The sequence below is a fragment of the Scomber japonicus genome, chromosome 24, assembly GCF_027409825.1.
Source record: "Scomber japonicus isolate fScoJap1 chromosome 24, fScoJap1.pri, whole genome shotgun sequence".
In the NCBI taxonomy this organism is placed as follows: domain Eukaryota; kingdom Metazoa; phylum Chordata; class Actinopteri; order Scombriformes; family Scombridae; genus Scomber; species Scomber japonicus.
This window is the reverse complement of record NC_070601.1, coordinates 8,301,098-8,309,169: the sequence shown is the minus strand read 5'-3', so window position 1 is coordinate 8,309,169 and position 8,072 is coordinate 8,301,098. Positions and strand designations below refer to the sequence as shown.

The following is an 8,072-nucleotide window of genomic DNA, read 5'->3' as shown; positions in this document are numbered from 1 at the left end:
AAACAGTTCACAAACACCCATGTTGGTCTAGAGGTCTGATCAACAGTTTGAATGCTGCTGTCAGTGAAGAGTTAACTAAACTGAAAGGAAAAACTGACACTCCCATTTGATCTGGTATTTATATATCTAAACCTCAAACTCTGAGGTGTGAAAGGAAGTGGAGGGAATGACTGCTTTCATATAAAGACACTCTGAAAGTAAAACAGAGTACAATACAGAAAGAAATTAGAAATTGATTCAGTTCTTCAAACATCAGGTCTACAGTCAGACTACAGTTGGAGTTGAAACCACTAAGAATCAAACAAATGTGACATTTTGCTGAATTTATGTCTTATTCTTATTTTTGTCCACTTATGATAACAGGCTACATCATAATATTCACTTTCCATGACACTTGTTTTTTGCGGTCATCATTTATTCGCAGGCCTGTGCAAAGAGCAAACGTCCTCCTCCTACAAGTTTTTTTGTAATGAGTAAACTGCAGCTTTGTCTTCATTCAACATTGTTTTAATTAGACAGTTGTTAGTGACAAAAACACAATTATGCTGTTGAATTTGATTCAAATTAATTTATTAATTAATTTACTGAGAATTGCAGGCAGAGTCAAAAAAATAGAAAACAGTCCGAGAGGCAAACAAATCCAAACATGGGCATGCAGAATCCAAAGTCCAAAGAAACAGACAAGATACAAACAGTCAAAACAGAATCAAAAATACTGGAAAGGTAGGCATAACACACTAGACAATCTAGCAAAGAGTAAGTGAACCACAGGGGTCTATATAGTGGGTTGATTGGGGATGAGCTGCAGCTGAGAGTCCAGGTGTACAGAGTTGGCTGATGAGGTGGGTGTAGCTGATTAGCAGGAGTGGAGCCGGGGTGTGGTGAATGGAAATTTACCAGCAGCAGGAGACAAACAGAGCAGATTTGTGATTTTGTGATGTTTTTCAGCTATTCAGCCACTGTTACTGTTTTATACAGAGTATTTCTATCCTATCTGGTAGATGATGTGTATAAAATGGCTAAATTTGTCTTGGTGTCATGTTGATGATGTGTTGAGGAGATAGTTTGGTAGAGATCATTTGTTGGCAGCTGAAGCCTTGTGTAGGGGTCATTTGTGTCATCTTTATCCTTTAAAAAAACAGATCAGAATTTGAATACATGATGTTCATCCACACACTCATTTAATCAGAAAGTACATTACTCACCAAAGAGCTGGGAGTTTTATATACAGGTAATCCAGATGTAGCAGTTGTGGAACAGTTTCTTTAAATAATTATAAATATCAAAGTTAGTGACACACCAAATACACACACATCAGCTCTTCTGTGCTTTCCAACAAAACTACTGACTTACATCATTTTATGAGGTTTAAAGCACTTCAGTCATAATCTTTCACCTGCAATGAATTTTTCTGAGGATGAATCCAAGAACAACTCCAGTAACAACGATGAATGCAGTAACACCACAACTTATTCCTACTGCCAAAGAGGTAGAAATAGGCAAAATACTGGAGGTGACCTTCTCTTCCTCTAGGAAATTGTAAAGACAAAAATGAAAGATGTAGTCAGTTAGTGTAATGCTAACATCTTCTCTGAATCCACAACATATTTTTTTAGATTAATATATAGATTTTTTTTTAAAGTAATCTACAGGTATTCAGCCATGAATGCACAACATAGTTTAAAATGTAACATATCATTTAAGGTACAGTATCAGTCAAAGGTTTGGACACACTTTCTCTTTCAAGTAAACAGGAAGGTGTGTTTAAACATTTGACTGGTACTGTAGGTCTGATTTCTTCTATAATCACAGACATCACACTGTTACTTAACTTGTTCATAATGTTTACAAAGTGGGTCATAACTTTCACAATGAGAGGAAGTTTGAAACATAAAAGCAAGAAAATTAATGTCACATTTACCTTCCACAGTGAGGTTAAGATGGAAAGTTCTTGTGTCTCCAGGATATGAACACTCACAGCTGTAGTTTCCACTATCCTCTGGTGTTAAACTGGTCAGCTGAAGAAAGAAAGTCTGATTCTTTTCCATAACTGTGAATTTGGAGTCACATCCATTAAGTAACTCCCCTCCATATCTGTATGCCAGGTTACACTCTGCTCCGCTGCTGTTCTCTGTTCTGATCGTACATGCCACAACCAAAACTGTATTCATTGTTTCATCAGTGCATATTGGAGTGACATATGGTTCTCTCCCGCTGGTTTTCACATGAGTCACTGAAATAATCAATAATAAAAGTCAGTATGAAATATAGAAAACATTAAATTGTTCAACTCAATTCACTTAAATGATAAATGATTATAAAAATAGTTCTTGTACAGTACCTTGGCTGTTGTTATATGCAGGTAGCAGCAGAAGAATGAACCACAGTTCACAAACACCCATGTTGGTCAAGAGGTCTGAGCAACAGTTTGAGTGCTGCGGTCAGTGACGATTTCTCTGTGCTGAAGAGGGGAAACTGACACTCCCCTTTGAACAGTTCTTTAGACACCTAAACCTCAAACTCTCTCAGAGGTGTGAGCTGTTGTCTTGTCTCTTCTGAAAAGGAAGTGCAAGGCATGACTGCTTCTGCCTTTATCTTAAAACACTCTGAAGGTTAAACAGAATAGGTGCATGAAAGAAAAACATGTCTTTTAACATCATGTGTGCAGTTACATCGGAGTCAAATATCACAAAAAGGTTTGGACACACTTTCAAGTAAATGGGAAGGTGTGTTCAAACCTGTTGACTGGTACTGTAGGTCTGAAATCTGGTATTGTAGATCTTGTACAAGTAGTACACGCACAGATATCATACTGCTACTTAACTACTTCACACTTTTGAAACACAGAAGCAAGAAAATAAATTTACCTTCCACATTGATGTTAAGATGGGTAGTATTTGTTCCTCTATGATATGCACAGTCACAGCTGTAGTTCCCATTATCCTCTGGTATCAAACTGGTCAGGTGAAGATATATAGTGTCATTCTCTCTCATGAGTCTGAACCTGGAGTCACATCAATGCTCAAAGCTGTGTTGGCATTCTGGTAATAAATGACTTTAAAAAAAACGAGTTCCTCTACTGTACCTTGGCTGTTGTTCTATGCAGATAGCCATTAAACACGTGTGTCTTATGATCAAGCTGTGAATCTACACAGGAAGTTGTGTGGTTTTTTGTTGTGTGATGACGATAAAGGTAGAGAGGCAAGTGCATTTTTTTTCCTTTATAAGTCCAGTTGTCATGGTATCAAAACACCCTCCGATACTGTAATCTCTAAATTTAGGGAAATAATATCAGACAGCTACATGTTTATGTTTTCTTCTCTTGGTTCAAATGTTTTCATATATGTTTTCACTGTCTCTTGCTGAATTTTTCTTAGTATCACGTTGATAGCGTATTGACGAGACAGTTTGGTAGACATCATTTGCTGGCCAATGAAGGTTTGCATAAGGGTTGTCTGGGTCATCTTTATCCTATAAAAACAGATCAGAATTGGAATCCATGATGTTTAAAAAGTCTGACTTCAATATGTTGAGCAATGGTCAAGATGCTGAGTATCTACATTTGGTGAGACCTCTGCTTTATAAGGTTCAAATCCACTCCAGCACTAATCACAAAATACATTACTCACCAAAGACCTGGGAGTTTCACGTGCAGATAATCCAGATGTGTCTGTTCTTGAACAGTCTCTTAAGAGTAAGAAGAGATGTCAGAGTTAGTCTCTCTCTCTCTCTCTCTCTCTCTCTCTCTCTCTCTCTCTCTCTCTCTCTCTCTCTCTCTCTCTCTCTCTCTCTCTCTCTCTCTCTCTCTCTCTCTCTCTCTCTCTCTCTCTCTCTCTCTCTCTCTCTCTCTCTCTCTCTCTCTCTCTCTCTCTCTCTCTCTCTCACACTCACACTCACACTCACACTCTCTCACTCTCTCTCTCTCTCACACTCAAACACACTCACACACATTAAGCCTGCAGTGACATTTCTTTTAAAGGTTTTTTTTTTGTTGTTCCATATGCAAATGAGTGTGTGCCAGAGCCAGGGGGTGATTGGTTGACTGCGAGATCAGCTGCTGCACAGATTGGGGGACTAGTCTGGTGGTGGATCAGCTGTCTCACCATGACCCAAACTATGAGTACTTTGTCCACCCTGAAGGTAACCTTAGTTGTGTTTATTATATACTTTTTTATATAAATAAATGCATTGAACCTGATTTGTGTTGTTGTCTTGGGGAAGATGAGGTTCTGTTTTCATACTGTTTCTCGGACACCTCTAGCTGAGGCATAACAACCTGCTCTTTTGTGCTTTCCAAGAAAACCTCTGACTGCATTGTTTTATGAGGTTTAAAACATATAAGTCAAACATTTTCACCTGCAATGAATTTTTCTGAGGATGAATCCAAGAACAACTCCAGTAACAACGATGAATGCAGTAACACCACAACTTATTCCTACTGCCAAAGAGATAGAAATAGGCAAAATACTGGTGCTGACCTCTTCGTCTGCTGGGAAATTGTAAAGACAAAACAATTCAGGAGAAATACCAAGATAATGTAATACTGGCAACTTCTTCAAATCAAATATTAAATATTTCACTACATCATTTTAACATACAGCACTTAAAGTACAGTATTAGTCACACACTTTCTCTTTCAAGTAAATGGGAAGGTGTGCTTCTTTTGGACTGCTACTGTAGGTCTGATTACTTCTATAATCACAGACATCATAATGTTACTTAACTTGTTCATAATGTTTACAAATTGGGTATTACGACTTCACAATGAGAGGAAGTTTGATTCATGAAAGCAAGAAAATAAATCCAATATTTACCTTTCACAGTGATATTTAGATGGAGAGTAATTGTTCCTTCACGTTTTGAACACTCACAGCTGTAGTTTCCACTATCCTCTGGTGTTAAACTGGTCAGCTGAAGAAATATAGTCTGATTCTTTTTCATAAGTGTGAATCTGGAGTCACATCCGTTAAAAAAATCCTGTCCATATCTGTACGCCAGTCGACACTCTGGTCCGCTGCTCTTGTCTGTGCTGATCTTACACACTAAAACTAAAACTCTATTCACTGTTTCATTGTTGCATATTGGAGCAACATATGGTTCTCTCCCAGTGGTTTTCACAAGAGTCACTGCAAACAAATAATTATAAGTCAGAATGAAATATAGAAAGCATTTAGTTCTTCTCTTTAAACCAAAGATAATTAGAAAACAATGGCAGTCTTAAATGATAAATGATAGAAACTAGTTCTTGTACAGTACCTTGGCTGTTGTTATATGCAGGTAGCAGCAGAAGCAGAACGAACCACAGTTCACAAACATCCATGTTGGTCAAGAGGTCTGATCAACAGTTTGAGTGCTGCTGGCAGTGAAGAGTTTAATATACTGAAGGGAGAAAGTGACACTCCCCTTTGATCTGATCTTTACTGTAGATACCTAAACCTCAAACTTCGTCAGAGACATGACAGGAAATGCAAGACATGACTGCTTCTTCCATATGAACACACTCTGAAGGTAAAACACTGTGTACATACATCTTCTGATGCCTAGTCTGGACACATCTTCAGTGATGTGCCTGGACTCATTGGACGTTTCGGGTCTTTCAACAATCATACGCCCTCCTCCAGGTGACCCAACCGGGATTGATCAAGTCCCGGCTTGTGTCCAGACGGCTAGCTAACCACCATGACTCCATGGTACTCCTCTTTTGAGCCACAGCCATCTTGAGGCCCTTTCTGCCGCTTCGGTGGAACTGCGGATGGCTCTCCTCTTCCTCTCTCCATCGATACCTAAATAGCTGAAGGCTCTTGCCAAAGAACGGGCTGCAAATCCTCGGCATCCAACCTCCACAGGGAAACACCTCGCTCTCCAACCAGCTTGATGGCAGTCGCTGACCAGCCCTGCGTACTTGGAGAGCTTTCTCTCGAAAGCTTCTTCCAAGCGGTCTTCCCACGGAACTGTAAGCTCAAGAAGCACCGCTTGTTTGGTGGACTCAGACACAAGGACAATGTCTGGTCGCAGGGTGGTGACTGCGATGTGGCTGGGGAACTTCAGCTGATGTTCAAGATCCACCAACAACTGCCAGTCTCTTGCAGACGTCAGGATGCCTGCTGATGTTCTTCTGGCAGGAGTTGGCTTGTCCCCAGCTTTGACAAAGGCGATGGTCTTCTTGGAGGGGCGGAACTGTTTTGCCCACGCCAGTCCTGTGCTTATGGCTTCAGCGATGGTCTTAAGGACTTGGTCATGCCTCCACCTGTACCGTCCATCTCCAAGTGCCCTTGAACAGGAGCTTAGGATGTGTTCCAGGGTTCCTCGCTTGGAGCACAGAGGGCATGCTGGTGTCTCAGTTATGCCCCATGTGTGGAGGTTTGACGGGCTTGGGAGTACATCATACACTGCCTGGATTAGGAATTTTATGCGTTGTGGCTCGGCTTTCCAGAGCTCAGCCCAAACAGAGTACAATACAGAAAGAAAATGGTTTATATCTTCAAACATCAGGTCTACAGTCATGTGTTCAGACTACAGTTGATGTTGGACCCACTATGAATCAAACTAATATGACTTTTTGCTGAATTTAAGTCTTTAGGTTTGTCCACTTACGATAACAGGCTACATCATGATATTCACTTTCACTGACATTTGTTTTTGTGGTCATCACTTATTTGCAGGCCTGTGCAAAGAGCAAGCATCCTCCTCCTACACGCTTTTTTGTAATGAGTAAACTGCAGCTTTGTCTTCATTCAACATTGTTTTAATTAGACAGTTGTTAGTGACAAGAACACAATTGAACACATCTGTTAAATTTGGTTCAAATTAATTCATTTAGGTCTGTTCATAGAAAATATTATACTATATTACACAGATATTTTCAGCCTGGTTCATTGGTTAACCATTTTGACTTGTGTTCCCTTAAAATAAAGTCTTCCTGGGGGCGCTTGTTACAAGTTGCATTGTCCGACAATCAAACAAATGAGGGCTTATTTTGTTTCAAGTGAACTTTTTGAAGCTTGAAGATGCAGTAATTCACAATACATGAAGTAAAAATTAGGATAAACTTTGATGTTTTTCAGCTATTCAGACACTGTACCTGTTTTATACAGAGTATTTCTATCCTATGTGGTAGATGATGTGTATAAAATGGCTAAATTTGTCTTGGTGTCATGTTGATGATGTGTTGAGGAGACAGTTTGGTAGAGATCATTTGTTGGCAGCTGAAGCCTTGTGTAGGGGTCATCTGTGTCATCTTGATCCTTTAAAAACAGATCAGAATTTGAATACATGATGTTCATCCACACACTAATTTGATCAGAAAGTACATTACTCACCAAAGAGCTGGGAGTTTTACATACAGGTAATCCAGATGTAGCAGTTCTTGAACAGTTTCTTTAAATAATTAGAAATATCAAAGTTATTGACACACCAAATACACACACATCCGCTCTTCTGTGCTTTCAAACAAAACTACTGACTTACATCATTTTATGAGGTTTAAAGCACTTCAGTCAGAATTTTTCACCTGCAATGAATTTTTCTGAGGATGAATCCAAGAATAACTCCAGTAACAATGATGAATGCAGTAACACCACAACTTATTCCTACTGCCAAAGAGGTAGACATAGGCAAAATACTGGAGCTGACCTCTTCATCTTCTAGGAGATTGTAAAGACAAAACATATCCAGTGAAAGTCCAAGATAATGTAATGTTGGAATATACTCTGTCAAACATACATCATTGTTTTATTTATTTTTAGATGTCTTAATAAATGTCTGGAGGGGGTCTTTAAGATCTTGTTTCATCAGTATTATCATGTAATATTTTATATTGCAGAAAAAAATAAATGCAGCATTTACCTTCCACAGTGATATTAAGATGAAGACGTGGAGTCACTGTATGTCCAGGATATACACAGTCACAGCTGTAGTTCCCACTATCCTCTGGTGTTAAACTGGTCAGGTTAAGAAATATAGTCTTACTCTCATTCATGAGTCTGAACCTGGAGTCACATACATGATTAAAGCCGTGTTTAATGTGATATGTCAGGATACACTCTGGTCCTTTGATCCTCTCTGTGCTGATG

The 8,072-nt window shown here is 39.1% G+C and overlaps 1 long non-coding RNA gene across 1 annotated transcript; it reads right to left on the bottom strand.

Moving 5' to 3' along the window:
* Nucleotides 1-7,218: 7,218 nt before the first annotated feature.
* Nucleotides 7,219-7,576, bottom strand: LOC128354424 (uncharacterized). The gene is made up of 3 exons (XR_008321035.1): nucleotides 7,511-7,576; nucleotides 7,320-7,377; nucleotides 7,219-7,244 (listed from the first exon to the last, which is right to left on the bottom strand). It is a non-coding gene; the product is annotated as an uncharacterized LOC128354424 (long non-coding RNA).
* Between the last annotated feature and the right edge of the window lie 496 nt (nucleotides 7,577-8,072).